The 26,253-nt window shown below is 43.3% G+C and overlaps 1 pseudogene; it reads right to left on the reverse strand.

Annotated features, from left to right (window-relative positions):
* LOC147830216 (cyclin-G1-like) overlaps nt 1-26,253 on the reverse strand; it is a 28,758-nt pseudogene that overhangs the window by 936 nt on the left and 1,569 nt on the right.

The raw sequence follows: 26,253 nt of genomic DNA on the forward strand, positions 1-26,253 counted from the left end.
TCAACCACAACCTGGCCAATTTAGCCACTTAGAGAAAACTTGTCTCAAGTTTTAAAAAAAACATTTTTTTTAAAATGGGGAGCTGGGGATGTAGCTCAGTGCAAAGGCACTCTGTTCAATCCCTGGTACTAACACACACACACACATTACAATAATTAGACCCAAGCATAAGGTGGCTAAGGCTAAGCCTAAAATCTCAGTATTTGCCCAATTTGTTTTTTTGTTTTTGGAGACAGGATCTTACTTTGTAGTTCAGGCTGGCCTCAAACTCCTGATGATCCTCCTGCCTCAGCCTCTTGAGTGCTGGAACTGGAGGTATGTGCAACTGTGCCCAACTACCTGATTTTCTTCTCCTGGATTATGCTGCTCCTCTCTTCTATTTAAGTTGTCCTTTCTCTGCCTTTGTCTACCAGCCAATATGCGTGCTTGCTCCTTGTTTCAGTCACAGGTCCAAATTGGTGTAGGAGCAACATAGCCATTATTTTGGTGCTTGTGTTTGCAGTATGCAGCTGAAGTCCATGCACCTCCCAAGTTCTTCATGCCCCTTGGCACACATCTCTGCTGTTCTCACTAGAAAGCTGCATTCTGTGATACACTTGTTCCCAAAGAGGGCTTATAAATCATATGGTTTTCCAAAGAATTAAAAGAATCATACTGCAGTGATATATGTGCACCCACGTTCATAGCAGCACAGTTTGTAATAGCTAAAATTTGGAAACAGCCCAAATGCCCATCAACTGGAGACTGGATCAAGAAAATGTGGGGTTTTTTTATAAAATGGAGTACTACTCAGCCATCAAAAATGAGAAATTTGAGACATTTATACCTAAATGGATGCACATTGAGACGATACTCTTAAGTGAAATAAACAGGACACACGTGTAAATACCGAATAGTTTCTCTAGTGTGAGAAACTGAAAGTGTAAATAAGGATTAAAACATATAATAGATAATGTGAAATAGGAAGAAAAGGGGCAAAGGGGAAGGAGAAGTGGGACGGGTAGGAGAAAGGAAAGAAGGGAATGGAATTAATATGAGAAAATGAAAAAATGGAAACAAAGTCTTTGTAAATAGGGATGGAGGGACTGAAGGGAGGGTAGAGGAAGGGAGAAAAATAAGAACCAAGAGAGTATGTAAAGGTGCATATCTCCAATGATGAATGTCATTATGTTATACACCTAAAATGTACCAATAAAAGGATATACAAAAAAGAAATCATATGGTTTTAAAATTTTAGAAATTGTAGAAAGTGAATTAAATCACTGGTCAGGACATTTTGGTTCTTCTTAGAAAAAGCTCTTACTCTCCCTGTACCTCATCTCTGACACAAAAGTCTTGAAGGAAGTGGTTCTTGAGTCCTGTGGGTTTCACCTTTAAATAAGTCAAATCAACATTGTGAATAAGCTCAGAACCCGGGAGTTAGCTCAGTGGTAGAGAGCTTGCCTCATGTACGTTAGGCTCTGGGTTCCATCCCCAGCCCTGAAAAAAAAATTCTTTTAATAAATTAAATCACACCAGGTATAGTGATACACAGCTCTAGTCTCAGCCCTCAGGGGCTGAGGCAGGAGGTTTGCCGTGAGTTTGAGGCCAGCGTGAACCACAGAGTGAGACCCTGTCTCAAAAAAACAAAACCAAATAAAATATTATTTAAAAATTAAATCATGCCCAAAATTCATTGCTTTTGCACATGAGAGAAAATCTCAACTCTGGTAAGTGCTTATTCAAGACTTGCCAAAATTTGCCTTCAACTTGTCTGTCCAGGCTTCTCTGCCCTCCACCACCACGTCCCACCTGTGACTCCTGTGACTTCTATCTCCTGTCTCCTCCCCAGCTGGGGACAGCCTGGCCCGTCCCTTTTGACCATGCCCTGTCGGTGCCTCTGATCATGACCCACTCAAAGCTCACTTCCTCTCTGCAGCTTTACCGAAACACCATAGCTTGGGGGTGTCTCCAGGTCCTTTTATGCAGGAGACTACAGTGTGTGTGTGGGTCACTTATCAAGCACTTTTTTTTTTCAAGCACTTCTTTTGTCATCTTTCTATCATTGATTTTGGAGTGTTACTTAAATCTTTTACTGTAATTGGAGTTGTCCTTTCTTCTCCACCAGATTAGACTTCTAGAGGACATCCTCCTTAATACACACCAATTAAGTGATTGGGGGAGCAACTGAGGCAGGTTCTCACTATATAGCTCAGGCTGACCTCAGAGTCACAATCCTATTTCCTCAGCCTCCCAGGTGCTGGGATTACAAGCATGTGCCACCACACCCATAAATGATTAATTTGATTGTGTAATGATGCTGTAAGTAATGGCATACACCATAAGAAATTCAGAGCTCCAACTACCCAGCTCCTAGGTGTGCTCTTGTGTGTGTGTGTGTGTTTGGGGTTTTTTTGGTACCAGGGATCCAACTCGGGACCTTGTGCTTTCCAGGCAGGCGCTGGAACCCCTGAGCTAAATCCCGGCCCTCCTAGGTAGGTTCTTAAACCCAGTATGTCCAAAATATTATAATTTCAAAAAAGAAAAACAAAATATTATAGTTTTAATATGCAATCAATACCAAAAAATTAATGACCAGCCAGGCGTGGTGGTACATGGCTGTGATACCAGCTACTCAAGAGATTGAGGCAAAAAGATCACATGAATTTGTGATACAGCCAATCTGGGCAATTTAGCAAGATTCTGTCTGAAGATAAAATATAATTTAGCTCAGTGGTGCCGCTGCCTACCTGGCAAGCCCAAGGTCCTGAGTTCCATCCCTGGTACCAAAAAAAAAAGAAAGATAAAAGATAAAAAGGGCTCAGGGAAGGATCAGAGATTTAGCTCAGTGGTTTTGACGCCTGCTGCTCAAGTGCAAGGACCCGAGTTTGATCCCCGGTACAAAAAAAAAAAAAAGAGCTCAGGGCTGGGGATTTAGCTCAGTGGCATTGTGTCTGCCTCGAAAGCCCAAGGTCCTGAGTTCAATCCTTGGTACTGCAAAAAAAAAAAAGGAGGGGTCTGGGGATATATTTCCATGATCAAGTGCCCCTGGGCTCTATCCCCAGTACCACAGAAGAAAAGTAAAAAAAGGGGCCAGGGATTTATCTCAGTGGTTCCACCACCTGCCTCACAAGCAGAAGGACCCGACTTCGATCCCCGTTACCAAAAAAAAAAAAAAGAAAAGTAAAAAAAACCTGGGCCAGGGATTTAGTTCAGTGGCGCCGCACCTGCCTCAAAAGCTCAAGGTCCTGAGTTCAAGGAGGAGAAACAAAAACAAAAGTTAAAAAACTATTGTACTTTTTTTTTTTTTGAGACAGGGTCTTGCTATGTAGATTAACCTGGCCTTGAATTTACTGTGTAGCCCATGCTAGTCTCCAACTCAGCTGCCCAGAGTGCTGGGAATACAGGTATGCACCACCGTGCCATTTTTTGTTTTGTGTTTTGTTTTGTATTTGTAGTTCAGGCTAGTCTTAAACTCACTGTGTAGCCCAGGCTGGCCTCAAACTTGTAGTGATCCTGCTTCCTTCGCCTTCCAAGTGGCGAGATTGCAGGCGTGCACCTCCTCACCCCGCTCACCACGCCCAGTTTATGGGCCTCTTTTCTTTCTTTTTTGTTTGAAACAGGGTCTTGCTATGTACCTGAGGCTGGCCTTGAACTCACAGTAATCCTCCTGCCTCATCCTCCTGAAGGCTGGGAATACAGGGCTGTGCCACCACGCCTGGTGCCTTTTTCCCTTTTTTGAACCCAGAACCTCACACTTGTTAGGCAGGTGCTGTACCACTCAGCCCAATGGGCCTCTTCTTAAAAACACCAGGCAAGGCTTCTCTAACTGCTCCACCCTACTCCCAATTTACCTCTTTAATGAATGCTTAGTTTCCCAAACTAAGGCGCCTGTATTTCTGTCTTCTTCCTATACCCTTACAGCACTCTACAAATAACTGGTCATAAATAAATGTTTGTGGGATAAATGGATTTTATGTTATTAATCTTTTAACATTAATGGAAATAATATTTTAATATTTTTTCTCTCTTTTGTTTGTCTGTTTGTTTTTCAGGTAATAGGGATGGAACCTAGGGGCACTCTATGACAAACTACATCTCCAATCCTTTTTATTATTTTGAGACAGGGCCTAAATTGCCCAGGTTTGTTTTTTTGTTTGTTTGTTTTGGGGGGGGTGTTTTTGTTTTTTGGTACCTGGGAACTTGGCAGGCAGCAAAACCACTGAGCAAAATCCCCAGCCCTAAATTGCCCAGTTTTTGACCTGCCTGCCTCAGCCTCCTGAGTAGCTAGGATTGTGCACTGTTGGGCTTGGCCTTTCTACTTTTTTTTTTTTTGGTACCGGAGATCAAACTTGGAACCTTGTGCTTGAAAGGCAGGCAGCGGCACCACTGAGCTAAATCCCCAGTCCTCCATATTTTCTTTTTTTTTTTTTTGGTACCGGGGATCAAACTCAGGACCTTGCACTTTCGAGGCAGGCGTAGGAACCACTGAGCTAAATCCCCCGCCCCCTCCATATTTTCTTAATACATTTGATTTTGTTTTCTGTTTTTTGTTTTGGTTTGGTATTGGGTTTTTTGGTACTGAGAATTGAACTCAGGGCTTTGTGCTCACCAGGCAGACACTGCACCACAGAGCCAGCTCTTGTTTCCTGTTTTTTGAGATATGGTCTGGCTATGCGGTTCAGGCTGGCCTTGAACTCACTATGTAGTCCAAGCTAGCCTCAAACTGATCCTCCTGCCTCAGCCTCCCAAATGCTGGGATTATAAACATGGGCCACGACATCTGGCTTCATAACCTGAAATTTTTGTTTTGTCTTTTGGGGGGTTTTACTTGGTGGTGTTGGGGATGGAACACAGGGCACTGCACTTGTTTGGCAAATACTCTCCCACTGAGCTATCATCCCAGGCCTGGGAAGTTGGTCAGTTTTGAATATTCCATGAAGCAAGTATGAAAACTGCTATATTGCTGGGATCCAAAATGATCTTCTTCAAGCCACTGGCTGAAGAAGAAGATGACAGAAACAACAGGATATAATTTATTGAGAGAGTCATAGGACTGGGGATTTAGCTCAGTGGCACTGTGCCTGCCTCACAAGCACAAAGTCCTGAGTTCGATCCCTGGTACCAAGAAAAAAAGAGAGAGTGGCAAACAGTTTAGAAGGAATACAAAGTGGGACTGGAGATGCAGCTCAGTGGTAGAGCACTTGGGTAACATGCACAATGCCCTCGTTTTGAACCCCAGGAGGCGACACAAAATAAGTCACTATAAAGATTCACTATAGGGGTGGGGGATTTAGCTCAGTGGTGCCACTGTCTGCCTTGCAACAACAAGGTCCTGAGTTCAATCCCCAATACCAAAAGAAAAGATTCACTATGAATACAGGACAAAGGTAAGAAATACTTTGGCTAATCCCATTTCGCTCTGGATAAATGTCCTCCTATTTCCAGGGATTTCTGTTAGCATTGTGCCAGTTAATTAGCCTTCTAACACCCACACTGAGGTGGAAACATGCCCAAAGGTAGCCTATTACTCTTTCTACCTGTCCATGCCTTTCCTCAGAGCCCCTTCGATCAGGGCCTTTCACTCGTGGGAACAGGGGTGCCTGCAAGTCTGACCATCCTTCCACACTGCCTTAATCACAGCCTCAAGGCTCCCTGCCACCGACCAAGGCTGCAGGAGCAGCTCACTGTATTCTTGCCTTTAAGACCAGTAATTTGTTAAGGCAACAAAACTGAGAGTTCAGGTTCAAAAACCTTGTGGCCTAGGTTGAGAAGGATTCCTGACACTCTGGGAGGTTGCAACCTGAGGAGCTATTGCTGATTTCTGAGTCCCTCCTCTGTGCTCCAGTTTAAACCAGCTTGGACCAGAGCTGGGGCTGCATCCTAACAAACACTGTTTGGTTGCAGTGCTGGGATAGAACCTGGGGCCTTGTGCATGCTAGGCAAGCCCCTGAGCCACATCCCCAGCCCACAGATACTGTATACAGTCCATGCAGCAATATAGAACATTAATACAAATGTTGGTGAATTTAGTATTCAGTGGATGAGAATCCAAAGGATTCTGAGGGAATCCTTTCTACCACTGGCCTCCTATTTGATTCAGGAGTAAAAACCTCACTACATTTTAAACCTGCTAAAGAGTTCTTGTTCCAATAGGGAGGAGAGGGGGCTTGAGGCGGGGAAAGGGATAAAATTTATTAAAAAATTAAAGTTAAAAAATAGAAAAAATAAAGCGCTGGGATGTTTTTTAAAAAAAGAGTTCTTATTCCATTTTCTTCCACAAACTATCTGAGAATCAATCAGCTCTCTGGCTGCCCCTGGGTTTCTTAGCCCACGTTTATGCTGCTCTATGCCAGAATTCCTCTCTGAATTCCTGCAGTGTCCATGCCGGCCAATCTCATTGTGACATCTCCTCTTGTTCTTGACACCAGGTCAAACAGCTTTGTAGCATCTCAATTCTCAGCACCATTCAGAAGTTGGTGCATCTTAATGAGTTCTTCTCTTAATCTCTTTTCAAAGGGGCTCCAATCCTTAATTTCTCTAACTTTCTTTTTAATTATTTTAGCTCCTTGTGTCATTCCTTTGGCCTCAGACCATCCCTACTCAGTTTAAAGGTCACATTATTTCGGTTTACAAAGTGCCCAGGGTTGTATACATCTATCTGGCCTCAAACCCACAGCAGGACTGGAGTTGTCTCTCTCCAATTTGTTTCATTCTATGTTGAAATATACACTGAGGTAGAGAATTCAATCTTTGTCCTCAAAAAGTTTCTAATGCAGTTGGTGAAATGATAAGATTGTCAGTATAAGGCCAGGGGTTTAGCTCAGTGGTTCCACTGCCTGCCTCCCAAGCACAAGGTCCTGAGTTCGATCCCCGGTACCAAAAAACAAAACAAACAAATATGTCGGACCCGAGTTCAGTCCCTGGTACAAAAAAAAGATTGTCAGTATAGAATGACTGTATATAGAGTGTTAAAGTTATAAAGTAAAAGAAAAAAAAAAGTTATAAAGTAAAGAGGTGTTAGAAATATTCTAGTCCAGGGGCTGGGGATTTAGCTCAGTGGTTTCACCTCCTGCTGTGCAAGCACAAGGACCCGAGTTCCATCCCCAGTACCAAAAAAAAAAAGAAAGAAATATTCTAGTCCAGTTCCTCTTCTTAGAGATGAATTCAAAGAAGAAAATATTTGGCATGAGCTGAAATGTGTGGAGGAGTCTCCCTGAGAAAGAAGACTCCTTTGTTTGTGAGAAGCAAAGTTGCTACCTTCATTCAAGGCGTAAAAACTTAAAAATTTTTTAAATTTAATATTAATTAATTTAGAAATAATTTTTACCCTAGCACTTGGGAGTCTGTGGCAGGAGGATCAGCACAAGTTCAAGGCCAGCTTGGACTACAAAGTAAATTCAAGGCCAGCCTGAACTAGGTAGTGAGACTGTCTCAAAAAAAGAAAAATATTGTTTTTTAAACTTAAAGTGGGGGCCGGGGATTTAGCTCAGTGGTTCCAGCGCATGCTTTGCAAGCACAAGGTCCCGAGTTCAATCCCTGGTACCAAAACAAACAAACAAAAAAACAAAACCCAACAAAAATAAACTTAAAGTGATACTTGGTAGAAAAAGCAACATAGCATATCAGCAAGAAAAAGCAGCATAGTATAACATTATTCAGAAGATCTGAGATTCTAGTTATAATATTTTATTTTATTGTTTGTTTTGTTTTGTTTTGTTTTGAGACAGTATCTTGCTGTGTAGTTCAGACCAGCCTTGGACTCACTATGGAGCCCAGGCTGGCCTCAAACTTATGGCAGCCCTCCTGCCTCAGCCTCCTGAGTGCTGGGATTGTAGATATGAGGTGCCACTCCCAGATCCATAGTATTTTAAAAATTAGGGCTGGGGATTTGGCTCAGTGGCACTGCACCTGTCTTGCAAGTACAAGGTACTGAATTCAATCCCTGTTACCAGAAAAAAAAAAAAAATTAAACAAATTTCACCTGACACGTCCTACCTCACTTGACAACAAATGAAGCAGAGGTTCTTGCTTTTGCATAGCTAAAAACTTCAAAGAAACAATAAATTTAGGGGAAAGAGACCTGTTGGTAAAAAGAAAAGTGTGGGGGACCTTGTGATAACTGTGGTTATGATGGTATAAATTTGGAAGATAAAACCTGAGAAAAGGACATTCCTCCAAAATATTCTGGTCTACTGGCCATCCCTGCAGAGCTGAACAACAGGCATTATCCAGCTATTAAATTCATTGTAGAAAAGACAGATCTTCAGACCCAATGCTTGGTATTAAGATTAGGAACTGAGAAAATATCTCTAATGGTTCTGGGTCCAAATTAGGACCTCCCAGCCTTTAGTGCACATCCCACCTGCACATTTGATTCCTGTTTTGCTTTGTTTTGGAGACAGGTTCTCTCTGTGTAGTTCAGGCTGGCCTTGCACTCATTATGTAACCCAGGCTGATCTTGAACTCACAGCAGTTCTGCTCTTGGGAGGCTGGGAATACAGGTGTGCACCACCATGCCTGGCTTCCACCAGCCCATTTGAAATCCAACTTGCAACCAAGCTTACCAGCTCAAGGATAGATGGTGAACTATAGAGAGCAAATTGATATCTGCACCCATTGATAGAGGCAGAGTGTGTGTGTTTACTCAACACCTGTAACACATGGCAGAGAGCCCCGTTTCCTGCTGGCCATTGTGACTGAGACCAACAGGGCTGTGACAGAACCACCCAGGGATCCACAGTGACTGCTCATCAGTGGTAGAAGAATGAAAGACTGTGCAGAAATGAAAAAGCAGTATTATTCCCGAAAGTTAGGACTGAAGCCTGTTGGCTGGCAACTGAGAAAGGCCTGCACAATTGCTAAGCGCATGTGGAGAGTGTGCATGTTGTTTACTATGGATGTTTGTTTTTGAGACAGGGTCTCACTATGCACCTCAGGCTGACCTTGAACTCTCTTTGTATTCCAGGCTGGTCTCAAACTCATGGCGATCCTCCTGCCTCAGCCTTCTGAGTGCTGGGATTACAGGCATGTGCTACCATGCCCGGCTGTTACTGGAAATTGAATGCAGGACCATTGCACTGAGCTACATTTGCAGCCCTTTATTAATTTTTATTTTGAGACAGGGTCTTGCTAATTGTTAAATTGCCCAGGCTGGGCTTGAACTGGGGATCCTCCTGCCTCAGCCTCCCGAGTGCTGGGATTATAGGCGTATGTCACTATACCCAGGTAACTCAACCCTTTTACTTTTTTTTTTTTTTTTTTTTTTTTTGAGACTGGGTCTTGGGATCCTTCTGCCTCATACCCCTGAGTAGCTGTAATTACATGTGTGTAGGGTCCGGTATTTCAATCAGTCGTTCTACTGCCTGCCCCGAAAGTGCAAGGACCTGAGTTCCATCCCTGGTACCAAAAAAAAAAAAAAAAAAGGCATGTGCCACTGTGCCAGACCATATGTTTGTATTTGGTGGTATTCTACATGGAACCCAGAATCATGTGCCTGTGCTCTACCACTGGGCTACATCTCCAGCTCTGTTAAGCATTTCTTATTCTCTGGTACAAAAAAGCAGACAGTATCTTCTGGTCTCTCATCCTATTGTTCTTTTCTTCACATACAGGATTTCATTAATTTCAACCGGCATAGTGGTGCTCCTACTGTAAACCCAGCACTCTGGGGTGGTGAGGCAGGAGGTAACCCAAGTTCAAACCCAGCCTAGGCAATTTAGTGACTTAGGAAGACCTCTCAAAATAAAAATAAACCAGGTGAGGTGGCACACGCCTATAATCCCAGCACTCAGAGGCTGAGGCAGGAGGATCGCTGTGAGTTTGAAGCCACCCCAGATTACATAGAGAGTTCAAGGCCAGCCTGAAGTACAAAGAGAGACCTTGTCTCAAAAATAAAAAAAATAAATAAGCACATCAGAGCATGCTTCCTGGACAGGAGAGGCTCCGGGGCAGCTTGCTGGGCCAGCTGGATGGAGAAGGCGGAAGCAAAACACAATGGGGAGAAATAGCCAAGGAGTTCGGTGCACCTAATGTGGAGTATTTTGCTCGTTGTGGTAGAACAGGGAGGCTTGCAGTATAAGCAGCAGCCAGAGCATGAAGCGCCTTGAGTGCTAAGTTCAGAGGTGAAGCGTTATGCCAAAACATTTGGGGAAGTCATTGAAAGACTTTGAGCAAGACAGTGATACCAAATGACTTTTTGGAAAAGGGGTGTAGCTCAGTGATAGAGCATGTGCTTAGTATGCATGAGGCCTTGGGTTCAATTCCTATATCAAAAAAATAAACTGATTTTTTTTGAAGCAAGGTCTAGCTATGCAGTCCAGACTGGCCTCAAACTCATGGTGATGTGGCGATTCCCCTGGCTCAGCCTCCAGAGTGCTGGGATTACAAGTGTACACAACCATGCCCAGCCTTCATTTAAAAAAATAAATTTAAATTTTAAAACACTTTTATTAGTACATATTTGTAGTATGTAATGATTACATTCATCATGGGGAGTTGGTACATGCATGTAACACACCTTAATTCTTCTTACTTTCCCTTCCCCTCCCCCCATCTCTTGGTTAACTTATTTTAACTGACACATGAAAACATAAAAACTGCACATATTTGGGCCGGGGATTTAGCTCGGTGGTTCCAGCGCCTGCCTCGAAAGTGCAAGGTCCTGAGTTAGATCCCCAGTACCAAAAAAAATTGCACATATTTATGGGATACCTTGTGATGTGTCAATACATGTATACATTGTATGTGTGGCAGGGTACTGGGGATTTATCCTAGGGTCTTTACACTGAGCTACACCCCCAGCTCTTTTCTATTTTTTATTTTGAGATAGGTTAAGTTGCCCAGGCTGGGCTCAGACTCTCCTGCCTCAGCCTCCTGAGTCACTGATATTATTCGTGAGAGGCACACCACCTGGCTGTGTGATGTTTAAATCAGATTAAATAAATCTATCTCCTTAAAAGTTTATCATTTCCTTGATGGTGAAACTATTCAAACTCCTTTCTTCTGGCTTTGTGTAATGTGTAGTACACTTTCAGTATCTAAATTGATCTCTAGAGTAAAGGTTGTGGATCAGTGACAGAGCAATTGCTTAACATGCATGAAATCTTAGATTCCATCCAGCACTGCAAAAATAAACAAAAAATTTTAAATTGATTTCTGCCAGGCATGGTGATGCACACTTGTAATCTTAGCACTCGGGAGGCTGAGTTGGAAAGAGCACCATGAATTCAAGGACAGCCTTAGCTACATAGTGACTTCAAAGCAAGCCTGATCTATATACCAAGACCCTATTTCAGAAAAAATTAAAAAACTAGCCAGACGTGATGGCACATGCCTGTGATTCCAGCACTTGGGAGGCTGAGGCTGGAGGATCGCTGTGAGTTGGAGGGCAGCCTGGGCTACAAAGCAAGACCCCGTCTCAAAAAAACATAAATACAATTTAGAAAACTAGCTCCTGGTCATGGTGATATATACCTGTAATCCCAGCACTCTGGAGCCTGAGGCAGGAGGATTGCGGTGAGTTTGAGTCCAGCCTGAACTACGTATAGCAAGACTCTCTCAAAAAACAAACAAATTAAAAAAAATAAAATAAAATTGATTTCTATTTTTAGAATATTGACATAATCCTGGAGAATGGGTTGAAGAAGCAATAAATAGATAGGGCTGGGATGTAGCTCAGTGACGAGTGCTTGCCTGGTGTGCATGAGAACCTGAGTTCAATCCCCTGTACAGCAACAAAAGAGACATCAGTTAGAAAATAGATAAAGTCGCAAATTCATTTATTTATTTATTTATTTATTTATTTATTTATTTATTTATTTATTTTTGGTACCAGGGATCAAACTTGGGTCCTTGCACTTGCGGGGCAGGCGGCGGAACCACTGAGCTAAATCCCCGGCCCGCAAATTTATTTAATTGAGGCAGAAAGCAAAGAGGCCCTAGAGCCAGAGCAGAAGGAGCAGAGTGAAGGGGAAACACGGTCATGGGTTTACAGCCGGTAGGTTTTGGGTCCTGATTTGTTACTGCTTGGGAAACTGGCTTCTAGATGACTTGCACGACCAGGTAAGTGATGTCACTGCCCAACTAGAGGAATGTCACTTTTGAGAGGTTAAGAAGTAACCTTGAGGCACCGTGTGCAGCGAGAGTGGACTCTGGTCAGCAACTGCACATACGAGACCAGCAGGGGTCTGGGTAGGCGCCCAGAGCCAGCCAGCTGCGTGTGCGCATGTGCAGGAGCGGGTGTGGCTCCCCAGGGAGAGCACCAGCGGGCAGGGGAGGGGGCTGTGGTCTGAGCTTGGTCCTCGCCTTACTTCTCCCTCCGGGAATATGGATTTGAGACTTCTCATTGTCCTGTTGGGCCTTGTCAAGGTTCTTCTTGAGTTGTACTCAAAAACCAAAACAAAGCCGAGTGTGGTGGCACATACCTAATCCCTGCACTCTGGGAGGCTGAGGCAGGAAAATCACACATTCAAATCCCGCCTAGGCAATTTAGCTACTTAGTGAGGCCCTTTATTTTTTAATTTAATTTTATTTTTTTGGTACCGGGGATCGAACTCAGGACCTTGAGCTTGCCAGACAGGCACGGCACCACTGAGCTACATCCCCAGCCCAATTTTAAAATTTTTTTTAAGACTAGAGATTTGGTTCAGTGTCAAGAGTCTGGGTTCAATCCCAGTACCCAAAAAAAAGGAAGAGGGAAAGGAAATTGTGCTAATTGGCTCTGCCAAAACAAGCGTGATGTCTCAGTTAGGGTGTCGTCTGGGTCCAGACAAAATGCAGAATTCTTTGCTGAGTCCCTGCTTCCTACTGTAGCTCTTCCAGACTGTTGCTGCTCACGTCACGACCCGACTCCGGTCCCAGGCTACCCCTCTCTCTCTGGCCCTCGGCACTGGGAAGAAAGGCATCATGGGTCACCTGCCTGACTTCTCCCCACCAGTGACCTTGACTTTGGTCCCTGTCTTCCTCTCCACCTCCACCCCCTCTCCTGCTCTGTCCCACAGGATGGTTCTCACTGTCTTCTAGGATGGATCGTTCCTTCAGAAGGATCTCATTTAGGGAAAATAACATTCACAGAGGAGGGAGGGGTAGCAAAATGTTAATGGAATTGTTTTTTATTTCGGGGGACATGAGCGTTCTAAGCAATACATGAGGTTACACAGATTATAATGTAAAGCTTTTTGATTTTGTTTTGTTTTCTTTTTGAGGTGGCCCATACCTGTAATCCCAGCAATCTGGAGGCTGAAGTGGTAAAATCACAATTCTGGGCCATCCTGGACTACACAGTGAGACCCTGTCTCAAAACAAAAACAAGCTGGGCGTGATGGGGCATGCCTGTAATTCCAGCACTTGGGAGGTTGAAGTAGGAGGATCGCTGTGAGTTCAAGGCCAGCCTGGGCTACATAGTGAGTTCATGGCCAGCCTGAACTACAAAGTGAGACCCTGCCTCAAAAAAAAAAAAAAGAAAGAAAGAAAGAAAGAAAAAGAAAATCTGCTCTGCTTATAATAATATCGTCATCCACAGATTCTTATTAACATCTGTCTACTTGCTTTTAGAGGCTTATTTCTCATGTGTAACCATTATTTTATCTTTTGGTGATGCTGGGGATAAAACCCAGAGCCTCATCCATGGGAGACAAATGCTTTGCCACTGAGCTGCATCCTCAGCCCTCATATAGAACTTTTTTTATTTTCCGGTGTTGGGAATTGAACTCAGGACCTTGTGCTTGCCAGGCAGGTGCCAGAACCACTGAGCTAAATCCCAGACCCCTGTAGAACTTTTTTAATTGGAAGACACCTCCCCCCCACCCCTAGCACACTTACCTGCTGCTCCTCTTCTCTTCCGTGGAAGCCAGTAATTGTGTCCCAGCTGGTTTCCTTGACCCCAAGCTCTTCTTACCAGGCCATCCTCCACTACTGTTTCTAAATGTCTGATCCTGTTGTGTCCTGGTTTAAAAACCTGTTTCCTGTCTCCTGCTGCCACTAACTCTGGAGCACAGGGAGCAGGGCTGCCCCCAAGCACCTCGCACCTGGCCTGCCTCTCCTCTTGCCCTCTCAGCATAGACAGCCCTAGAACAGGGCTGTCTTCCTCTTTTGAGAGGAAGGCTGACCTCTGCATGCAGGTGTGGTAGAGTTTGTTTTTCCTCCTCATAGAGGGGATTGAATCCAGGGGTGCTCTGCCACCGACTTACATCCCTACCCGCTCTTTATTTTGAGACAGGGTCTCACTAAGTTCCTTTCTTTTTTTTTTTCCTTTTCTTTTTTTGAGACAGGGTCTTGCTAGGTAATTCAGACTGGCCTTGAACTCACTTTGTAGCCTAGGCTGGCCTCAAATTTACAGCGATCCTTCTGCCTCAACCTCCAGAGTTAGGATTACAGGCATGTGCCACCACACCAGCCCTAGAGTTCTTATTTCCACGGTAGTGCTGAGTATGTGTTCATCTTCCCTGAGACTTTGTGTAACCTTCAAGTTCGATCCCATGTCAAAGTCTGTGTACCTCTCATACCTGCATAGCGCCTGCTTGCATCTTTTTAGGATGCCTGATTAGTATGTCTTTCACCCAGGTAATCAATCAACTAGGCTTTTTTTTTTTTTTTGGAGATTTTTGTGTTGTTGTTAGTGCTGGGAATGAACCTACATCCTCACCCCTAATTAACTAGTATTTCTTAGGCATCTACTACATGTTCACCATGTGCAAAACACTGTGGAGTTGTCAAAATTGTCAAAAAGACTCAAACATTTCCCTTAATTTAATGCACCAAAGATTTTTTTCAATTTTTATTGTGTATCAGTACATGTTTGATGAAACATGATGAAAGGCCGTGCATTTTACTTTTTTTTTTGTACCGGAGATCGAACTCGGGACCTTGCGCTTGTGAGGCAGGCTCTGGAACCACTGAGCTAAATCCCCGGCCCTCAAGAGAGATTTTTAATTGATACAAGGGGATATAACTTTGTCCAATAAAACATATAAATAACACAATGAAACTCCTATTAAGGACCAGGGATGTAGCTCAGCGGCACAGAGCCTGCCTGGCAAGCCCAAGGTCCTGAGTTCAATTCCTGGTATGGGATGGAGGACTCCTATTAAATGGAAAGACAAGCTAGGCAAAAAGCTGCTCTGTTGTGATCCCAGCTACCTGGGCTCTGCCCTCCAGGAGTTTCCTGTTCCGTTGGAGTCCACGGACAGATGATGCCATGACAGCAAAGATGGCACAGAACAGAATTTTATTCTCTGCTGCAAACCAGGGAGGTTATGCTCAGACAACTTCAAGGAAGAATTTTTTTTCAGTACTTAGTGACTTAGTGAGACTGTGTCTCAAAATTTAAAAATTTATCATTGTGGGGTTTTTTGTTGTTTTTTTGGTACTGGGGATTGAACTCCAGTCCTTGCCCTTGTGGAGTAGGTGGTAGAATCACTGAGCTAAATCCCCAGCCCAAAATTTAAAAAGGGGTGGGGATGTAGTTCAGTGCAAAGGTCCTGGGCTCAACTCCCAGTACAAGACACACACACAACACACACACACACACACACACACACACACACACACACACAGTCTGAAGAAGTCTGAGGGCTAGGGATTTAGTTCAGTGGTGCCGCTGCCTGCCTTGCAAGCACAAGGTCCGGAGTTCGATCCCCAGTACCAAAAAAAAAAAAAAAAAAGCTGAAAGGGAAATGGCATAGTAATAATGAAAGGGTCTTCACACTGAACTGCATCCCCCAATCTTTTTACTTTTTATTTTTATTTTGAGGCAGGATCTTGCTAAGTAGCCTAGGCTAGACTCAAACCTGTAATCTTAGTGGGGCATGGTAGCACATGCCTGTAATCCCAGTACTTGGGAGGCTGAGGCAGGAGGAACACTTGTGAGTTCAAGGCCAGCCTGGGCTACAGAGTGAGTTCAAAGCCATCTTGAACTACATATTAAGACCCTGTCTCAAAAAACAAAAAAACAAAACAAAACCAAAAACAAACAACAACAAAAAACATGTAATCTTCCTGCCTCAGCATTCCCAGAGTGCTGGGGTTACCATACCTAGTTTAACAATTTTTTTTTTAATTGTACGGGAATCAAACTCAGAACCTTGCGCTTGCCAAGGGAGGTGGCAGAACCACTGAGCTAAATCCTTGGCCCTAGTTTAACAATTTTGAGCTGAGCTTGGTGGCGCATGCCTGTAATCCCAATACTCAGGAGGCTGAGCCAGGAAGATCTCCATGAGTTCAAGGCCTCTGAGGCCAGCTTGGGATACATAGTGAGACCCTGTTTCAAAAAACCGAAAAACATGCTGCGCAACCACAAGGACCTGAGTTCGATCCCCAGTACCAAAAAAACCCAACCAACCAAACAAACAAACTGAAAAACAAACTGAAACAATTTTGAGTTGGGTCAGCACAGTGATTCTCAAACTTGGTAGCCTCAGAATTCTTTTAACACTCTTAAAATTTTTGAGCATCCTCAACAACTTTTATTTATGCGGATTCTGTGTTAGATATTCAAATTGAGAAACTCTTTATCTCTCAGAATATCACCACCCAGCTCCAGGACAGTTTGGTACGTTTTGAGAGTGAGGTAAAGAAAGACAAATGAGGCTGGTGATGAGGCTCAGGACCCTAGGTTCCATCCCAGCACTGGGAGGAAAAAAAAAAAGACAATAACAGCTGAGTGTGGTGGTGCACACCTGTCACCCCAGCTCTCTGTGGGGCTGAGGCAGGAGGATTGCAATTTCGAGCCCAGCCCAGACAATTTCACAATTTTTAGCAAGACTGTTTCAAAAGACAAATTTAAAAAAATTAAAAAGGGCCAGGGATGTAGCTCAATGCAAAGGCCCTAGGTTCAATCCCCAGTAAACACACACACACACACACACACACACACACACACACACACACAGACCATGGAAGGGAAATGACACAGTAATAATGAAGGTAGCTCTAGATTAGGAGTTGGGGGTCTTGGTGGTTTCCCTGCTCCACCACTTCCCATCTGAGCAACCTTGGTTAATCACTTAATCAGCTCCCAGAATGTGTTTGCTCATTTAGTAAAATCAGCTTTTATTTCACTGATCTTTAGGCACCTTTTGACTCTTCGGCTCTCTCCATAACTGGGCGCTGGGCTGCCTGGAAGGAGCCATGTGTGCATAGGCCTGTTGGAGGGAAGCTTGAGGTGAAGGTGCTACCGGAGCTGGACTTGAGCGGCAGGTGAGAAGAGGAGGAAAGGCATCTCAGACACGGACCGACATAAACAAAGGAACAGGCAGAGGCAGGACGGAGCAGGCCTGCTCCAGGGCTGGACTAGACAATGCTATCTATGGCAGAGAGGGCCTGGTAGGGAGGATTGGGAAACAGCTTGGGCAGGCTGCCGAGGGCCAGGAAGGACTAAAGAGAGACACGTTGGGATCTTGAGGCTATTTTTAGATCCTTGCAAAAGGCAGGAATGAAGTAAGAAGGCCAAGATGAGGTTAGCAGCAGTGGGATGGGACTTAGTGGTGGAAGAGAAATTGCAAAAGTAGAGTCAGAGAGCTGGCTTGGCTATGAAGTCTGAAGGAAAGAGGATGAGTCGAAGACACCCTCACCTTTCTTTGCAGTGCTGGGATTGAACTCAACTCAGATCCCCCCCACCTCTCTCTCTCCCCGGGGTCTTATTACATTGCTAAGTTACCCAGGGCTTGAACCTGGGATCCTCCTTCCTCAGCCTTCCAAGTAGCACAGTAATATTCGCCACTGTGCACAACTCAAAGACACCCCTTAAGTTTTATGTATTTTCCCCTTCCCTTCCCCCTCCCATCTCCTTCCTTCCTTCCTTCCTTCCTTCCTTCCTTCCTTCCTTCCTTCCTATGGTACTGGGGGCTGAGGACAGACTCCAGGGGAGCTCTCCTACTGAGCTACACCCCTAGTACTTTTTTTATTATGTTTTGGGGTTTTTTTGCAGAACTGGGGATCGAACTCAGGACCTTGCACTTGCCAGACAGGCACTAGCCCCACTGAGCTAAACCTCCAGCCCTCCTTTTTATTTTTGGAAACAGAGTCTCACTAAGTTACTAAATTGCCTAGCCTGGGCTCAACTTGTGATCCTCCTGCCTCAGCTTCCCATGGTTCTGGGATTACAGGCACCACCAGGCCTGACTCCTTTTTGATTTTATGTTGAGACAGGGTCTTGCTAAATAACCCAGGCTTGTGTGGAACTTGTGATCCACCTGCCTCAGCCTCCCTGAGTAGTTGAGCCTGCAGGTGTGACTTACCACACCTGGCCTGTTCCAGGTTCTTCACTTTTATTCGTAGTTCTTTCCAACCCTGCAAATCCACAATAGCCTCAAATTGTTCTATTCTTTTCCAAGTGAAATACTCCCTATTTTAAAGTAGTTCTACCTCATAATCTTACGATGGTAGAATTTTTTTTTTTTTTGGTACCAGGGATTGAACTCAGGTCCTTATGCTTGCGAGGCAGGCGGCAGAACCACTGAGCTAAATCCCTGGCCCAGTGGTAGAATTTTTTAAAAACTTATTTATTTATTTATTTGAGACAGAGTCTAACTTTGTAGCCCAAGCTGGCCTTGAACTTTCGGCAGTCCTCCTGCCTCAGCCTCCTGAGCACTGGGATTACAGGTGTGTATCACCATGCCTGGCTCCTACTTTGGTAAATTACTGACATACAGAAAATGTATATGTGCACTGAGACTAAGTACATCAAAGGGAGACAAACTTGGTGGTCGGTATCATAGAGAGGCAAGTGAAATAGAACTTATTCCCCAGCCTGACACATCAAACAATTAGGAATATGCTAGAAATGGAGAGCAGGAGAATCTATTTAAAAGTCCAGGGGCTAGGGGTGTGTAGCTCAGGGGTAGAACCCTTGTCCAGTATGCACAAATCTGTGGGATCAATTTCCAGCACCATCAAATAAATAAATAAATAAATAAATAAATAAATAAAAAAAAATTAAAATTCAGAACATGCTGTTTGAGAGGGAAGGAACGTGGGAACTAACCATACAACTTGTGGTTCTCCACCACTTAGGTACAAGCCTTGTAACTGGGGCAAGACACCTGACCTTTCTGTGCACCTAGTTCCTCATTGTAGTGCTGGAATAGCACAGGCACCTATGGGCTGGGGTTTTGTGAGAACTACATGGGACACCCCAGGTAATATGGACCAATAGCCTCTGGTGCAGGCGCTGGTGTTGGTGCGCGTAGTGAGGTCAGTAAACGACAGAGATGGTTATTCTTACTGTCCGGCTGGTGGTGGGGGGGTGCTTGTTCCTACACTGGGTCAAGGAGGGAGATGATTCATTATCACTGTGGCTTTCAGCCTATTTTCTTTTCTTCCTATCTTTCTTTTCTCTTTGTGGGGAGGAATGTGAGGTTGATCCCAGAGCCTTCCCACTGAGTTATGTCCCCAGCCACTTTTTTATTTTTTATTTTGAGATAGGGTCTTCTAAGTCACTAAATTGTCCAAGCTGTGTCTGAACTTGCCCTCCTCCTCAGCCTCCCAGATTGCTAGGATTGAGTGTCCACTGCCATGCCTGGTTATCCCTATTTTCATAGAGTTACAGCATGATGGTGGACTCAGATTCAACACAAGTGACATTAAAATCAACATAAAACCAAAATCCTCAGAATCTTAAGATTGTGATGAAAGGAAACAAGGGAACTAATTTTTATTAAATGCCACCTATGTACTACATTCTGGGGTGTGCTATTGTTACTAGTTTCACAGAGGAAGAAATTGAGGCTTGGAAAGAGTCAATAATTTTTTAAGAATGTATAGCCAGGGCTGGGGATTTAGCTCGCCGGGGATTTAGTTTCGCCACCTGCTGCGCAGGCACAAGGACCTGAGTTCTATCCCCAGTACAAAAGAAAGAAAGAAAGGAAGGAAGGAAGGAAGAAAGAAAGAAGGAAAGAAAGAAGGAAAGAAAGAAAGAAGGAAAGAAGGAAAGAAAGAAAAGAAAGAAAGTGTAGCCAGCGGAATAAGCAGGTCTGGAGAGACAAAAAGATTAGCTGTTGCCTAGGGTGAAAGATGGGGGGCCTAAGGGGAAGCTTGGAGAAAGAGAGAATGCCTGTTAGTGACTGCTGGATTTCCTCTAGGGATGATGAAAATGTTCTAAAATGGGTGGTGATGGCGGGGTAAGGTGGTGCATCCCTGTAATCTCGGCGTTCTATAGAGGCTGAGGCTGGACTCTGAGTTCAAGCTTTGTCCGGGCTATTTATTGAGATATTGTTTCAAAATAAAATATTTTAAATAATTTTAGAGCTTAGGGATGTAGCTTAGTATAAAGGGCCTGGATTCAGTCTCCTGTACTGGAGGGGGGAGGGAGAAGGGAGAAGGAGGGAAGATATGGTACCTGGATTCAAATTGGGGCCAGGAGGATGACTTTATTATTCAATGCTATCTCTTACACAGGCACATGGCACATGGAAATTCATTTTACATAGAACTCTAGGTGGGGTTGGATGTGGTGGCCCATGCCCATTAGTCCCAGCACTCTGGGAGGCTGTGGTAGAAAGATCACAAGTTCAGTACCAGCCTGTGTAATTTAGTGATTTAGTGAGACCCTGTCCCAAGGGGAGGAAAAAGATCAGGGTTTTAGCTCAGTACAAAGGCTCTGAGTTCAATCTCTGTTACTACAGAAACAGAACAAAACTCTAGGCAGAAAAGGAAGAATGAGCTTCAGACATACCCAAATGGGTGCACCTAAGTGAAATAAATCGGACACACGTGTTTAAATCCCGAATTGTTTCTCTGGTGTGAGAAACAAAGTGGAAATAAGGGCTGAGGTGTATAATAGATAAATCAGGAAATGGGAAGAAAGTGTTCAAATGGGAAGGGGAACAAGGGACGAGGGAGGGAGAAAGGAAGGGAGGGACAAGAAAAAAGTGAAAATAGAAGGGAAAATGGAAACAAAGCTTCTGTACATGGGGAGGGGGCTCGAGAGGATGGGGGGAATGGGAAAAAGAGATGGGATGTATCATGTACAGGTGCTGATTCCCTACCATGAGTGTTACCGCTGTGTATGCCTAAAATGTACCAGTAAGTGTCTTGCTATTAAAAAAATAAATTAAAAACAAAAAACTCTAGGCAGGACAAAAAGATCTGGCGTTGGGAGTTGAGTGAGGATACTTAGGTGCCTGAGGAGATTAGAGATGAGCCTTGGACCTTCTGGCTCTGGTCTCCTTGTGGAGCCAGGCCCCAGCTCAGGCCGGCCCAGGAAGGGACCAGGCCCTGTTGGAAGGCAGGTTTTCTGGGAGGGCAGGGAAACAGGAAATGGCTTGGCGAGGGAGTTAGCTGTGATAAGCTCAAGAGCCTGCTTGCTGCCTGTGGGCCCTGTTGTTTATGGGTTTCCCTTGTTTGTTTTCCCTCTGGCTTCCCTTAATTTTTTAGGGAAGTTCCTTTGGCGATTCCCACTAGCTCCTGGGTATGTTCTGGAGAGGAGGCAGGACTTGGTGTTCCTCGCTTAGGCCCCGGGAGATGAGGATCCTGCTGACTGCAGTCGGCCCTCCAGATTGCCAATCACCCAGAGCTGGCAGCACCCTCGGGACACTCCCGTGACCTCAGCCCAGCGTGACCTCCCTCAGCAGGCCTCTGTGAAGGAGGAGGCCATTTTAAGATCACACCTTTGATCCATCCGGGGATTTCTCAGTTGCGCTGCGCCTGCCTCGCAAGTACAAGGTCCTGAGTTCGATTTCGATACCAAACAACAACAAAAAATCACTCCTGTGATCACACGGGGGACGCCAGTATGTGGACATTTTTGTCGCATCAACCAGTTCTTTCCCTTAGCATGAGGGAATGAAGCAGAACCCGGCTCTATTCCATTAGTTTGGTTAATGAGACGTTAAGTTAAAACCGGAACTAACTATACTGCCCTGTGCTGCTTAGGGACTGGGGTGTAGCTTCGTGATGGAATACTTTCCTTACACCTGAGGCCCAATGCTTGATCTTCAACACTGAAAAAAAATTTGGGGTTATTAATTAATTAATTTGTAACATGTTTCATTTTGTTTGGTTTTTTGTTTGTTTTGCAGTATTGGGCCTTCATACTGAGCTACATGTCCTGCCCTATTTATTTATTTAAATGTTGGGACAGGGTGTCACTAAGTCCCTAAATTGCTCAGGCTGGGCTTGAATTTGCAATCCTCCTGCCTCAGCCTTACAGAGTGCTAGGCTTATAAGGCATACAGCGCTATGCCTGGGTGTTATGTCTGTATATTCTTAGCATGTAAAGTTGACCTGTCAGTAAGTATCATCCAGGTGTTTGAACATGGCCAGGGAAGCTTGATTTTTTTTTTTTTTTTCCAGTGCTGGGGATGGAACCCAGACCCTTTCGAAAGCTAGGCAAGGGATCCACCAGTGAGCTACAGCACAGCCCTCAGCATCCTTTTAAGACCAGGAACACGTCAAGACCGGATGCCCTTTGGTTTGTCATCAGCGGTAGGAAAGCCAAATCAATACAGAGCTCTCTGTAGGCCATCTTTTCCTCCATTCCAGACAAGGCTGTCCTCCGTGCTTGCATCAACATACCATGCAGGTTTGTCTCTGCCCCTGGCTTCAAGCTGAGCTTTAGTGGACAGCCCAGCCCATTTGTCATCCTACTGAGCACATGGCGTTTGCTCACGGGTCCCTGCTTAGTCATCCTTTCAGATTCCCTTAGTGATGGAATTGCAAAATTCAATCTGTGCACGGAAACCAGTTGTGTTCTTCCACTTTTCTTGTTGTCTTATTTATTAAGTATGACTCAAGAATGAAGTTGATGACGCTGTTAAAGAAATTAGATGGGAGGACCAGGGAAGGCAGAAGTCATACAAACATAAAACCTAAAAAAAACCTTATCTTGTCTCTGGCACTTGAAATTATATCGTACAGACTGTCCCCAGCAGCTCCTCAGAGGATCTTGTGCAAGTTGAGCACATGCTCTGTCACTGAGCTACACTTCAGTTTGGGGTTTACTCTTGATGTATGTTCTGTGGGCTTGGAAAAATATATGACATCTAGCTGCCATTAAAATATACAGAGTAGTTTCACTGACTTAAAAATTTCCTGTGCTGTCAAACATGATGGCACACACCTGTAATCCCAGCACTCAGGAGGCTGATGCAGGAGAATCACTAGGATTTCCAGGTCAGCCTGGGCTACATAGTGAGTTCAAGGCCAGCTTGAATTACGTAGTGAGACCTTGTAAAAAAAAAATTGGGGGGGCTAGGGATTTAGCTCAGTGGTTCTGCCACCTGCCTCAAAAGCAAAAGGTCCCAAGTTCAGTCCCCAGTACCACCAAAAAACCCCCCAAACAAACAAACAAGAAATTTTTTTTGTAAAAATTTTGAGACAGGTTCTCATTAAGTTGTTAAATTCCTCAGGCTAGGCTTGAATTTGCTATTTTTGTGCCTGAACTTCCCAGAGTGTTGGGATTTCAAGCAAGTTTTATTATATTTAAATCTATGGAGCCATTTTGAGTTACTTTCTGTAATTCAAATGTAAGGTCTGTGTCTAGATGCTGTTTTTTGCACATGGGTGTTCAATTGTTTCAGCATCATTTATTGAAGACTTTTTTTTTCCTGTCGACTTGTCTTTGTTCCTTTGTCAAGGATCAATTGTCAAATTTTCAAAACACAGGGCTGGGGATTTAGCTCAGTGGTTCTGCCACCTGCTCTGAAGGCACAAGGACCCAAGTTCGATCCCAGGTACAAAAAAAAAAAAATTCCAAATACAAGGCTGCCCCACAGGCAGCATTTGCTTGAAGAGTCTCATTTTTCATACTTTTTTTTTTCTTTTGGTACCGGAGATTGAACTCGGGACCTTGTGCTTTTGAGACAGGCGGCAGAACCACTGAGCTAAATCCCCAGCCCAAGAGTCTCATTTTTAAATCTTCCCTGGTGTCAAGTGCCCACTTCCCTTTTCTCATACAACTATTAAATGTAATTGACTATTGATGGATGTTTTCTACATTTAAGTATTTATATACTTAAAAGGATTTTTTGGTAGTTTTATCAATGATTAGTATTAAACGCATTTCTCTTGTTTTATCCTCTTGTTTTTTCAATCCACTGTTTAAAATTTTTTAAAGATCCAAGTAATCATTTAAATCAAATCACTTGCCTATAAAATTACACCTGCATTTTAAAGAGTGTAGATTGTTCATGAAACAAATAAGACTTTGGAAAAAAGGTGAGAGAGGGCCAGGGATTTAGCTCAGTGGCTTCGCTGCCTGTTGTGCAAGCACAAGGACCCGAGTTTGATCCCTGGTACAAAAAATAAAAAAGGTGGGAGAGATAGTAGGGAGCTGTTGTGAAGCATGCACATTGGCAGTTTTTCAATATCTGTTTGTAATCATGTCATTCAGTCAAGAAAAAATTTTTTTTCCTGGTACCAGGGATCAAACTCAGGACCTTGTGCTTGCAAGGCAGGCACAGTGCCACTGAGCTAAATCCCTGGCCAGAGAAAAATTTTTTTTGCATTTCAATAATTTTATTGAAAGGTATATCTCTTAGTACCAAACATAAAGGTAGTTGGTTAGGTTACCTGTGCCAACTCAAAATTAATACTGATGTTTTCAAAATATTGAAATATATCAGCCTTATGGTAAAACTGAAGCTATCCACAAAACATGGTTTCAAAAAGTTAAAGGTAGAATATACTGTGGTTCTTGGGTTTATTTTTCAATGCTTAGTTATCTGTAACATGATGTCAAAATTGGTTACATCCATTCTGGATAGACTCAGGCTTCAGGCTACACAAACTGTTTACAACACTAACAATATATGTACATTTCCTTATATTGATTGGCTCATATGGAGAATCCAAATACTACAGCAATCTCATAATTATGGCAGTGCCTCCTTACTTTTCTTTTCTTTTTTAGGGGCGGGGGATACCGGGGATCGAACTCCAGTCCTTGCGCTTTCAAGGCAAGCAGCGGAACCACTGAGCTAAATCCCCAGCCCCATCCTTACTTTTCTTAAAGCACATTATGGAAATTTGTGAAAGTATATTCTATTCCTTAAAAAAAACCCAAAAACTGGAAGCAATGGCAGTTTTATAGAAACAGTCCACAGTAAAACCTGGAGTGCTTTATCTAGCCAGAACTTAGGGTAAAGCAAGTTTTCAGAGTGGTAATTGATTTTGACTTAACTATGTAATATAATAGAACATATTTTTTTTAAATAGAACTAGATAAGACTAAGGAAGTGGATTCTGTATAGAAATTTTTGTCATTGATACAAATGTTACCTGTTTTTTAGAAGAAACATTAAAGATAGCTCCATGAATATGCCAAACTTAGTAGGTCTGTATTTTGGCTTAATACAAAATATTTTTAAATTTAAATGTAATTCCCATATAGCAGTAACATTCTCATCTCTGAACTATTACTTGCATTATGGGTGCCAAGAAACTATTATCTAGAATATAACCTTTATTATGCCTTTAAAAAGTGCATGTGTGAAATGTTGATTTTGATGTAAACCTCATAATTTAAAATTTAACATTTAAATTAAGTAGGTTACCATTTTCCAAATCACCTAAATATAATACATTGATCCAGTATAGAAAGTTAAATTAATGTTAGAAATGAAGATTTGGGCCGGGATTTAGCTCAGTGGTTCCAGCGCCTGCCTCACAAGTGCAAGGATCTGAGCAAGGACCCAAGTTCGATCCCTGGTACCAAAAAAAAAAAAAAAAAAGACTTTAGAAATGAAGATTCACAGTTCACCTTTTCAGGCTTATATTAAATGTTTCACATTTATGTCTTTAGCTTTACAGATGAATTCAAATCTAAACAATCTTACTGCAGCATTATATTAGTTAGGCAGTTTCCCAAAGACAGAGAACATCATACTGATCTAGTTGTGATGTTTGAGGATTCATAATTTATTTATTTATTTTTTGGTACCAGGGATCAAACTCAGGCCCTTGTGCTTGTGAGGCAGGCGGTGGCACCCCTGAGCTAAATCCCTGGCCCAAGGGTTTATAATTTAAAATCCATGATAACATTATGGAATCCATCGTTCAGGGTTGTGGAGAAAGGCCTCAAAGAAATGTTTTTGTGGGCTGGGGATTTAGATTAGTGGTTCCAGTGCCTGCCTTGCAAGCGCAAGGTCCCAAGTTTGATCCCCCGTACCAAAAAAAAAAAGAAATGTTTTTGTTGCTGCAGTAATACTATTTCTGTAAAGAACAAAAACCCCCAACTTATCAAAAGTTTATCTAAATACTACTAGCTGTTAAAAGCAAATTTTTCATGCCCAAGTTTCATAATCATATGTAGATGTATTAAAAATTAACATTTAGTTT

Source organism: Heterocephalus glaber, unplaced genomic scaffold (assembly GCF_053883595.1).
Source record: "Heterocephalus glaber isolate CG9 unplaced genomic scaffold, H.glaber_assembly_v1.0 deba00000281, whole genome shotgun sequence".
NCBI lineage: Eukaryota > Metazoa > Chordata > Mammalia > Rodentia > Bathyergidae > Heterocephalus > Heterocephalus glaber.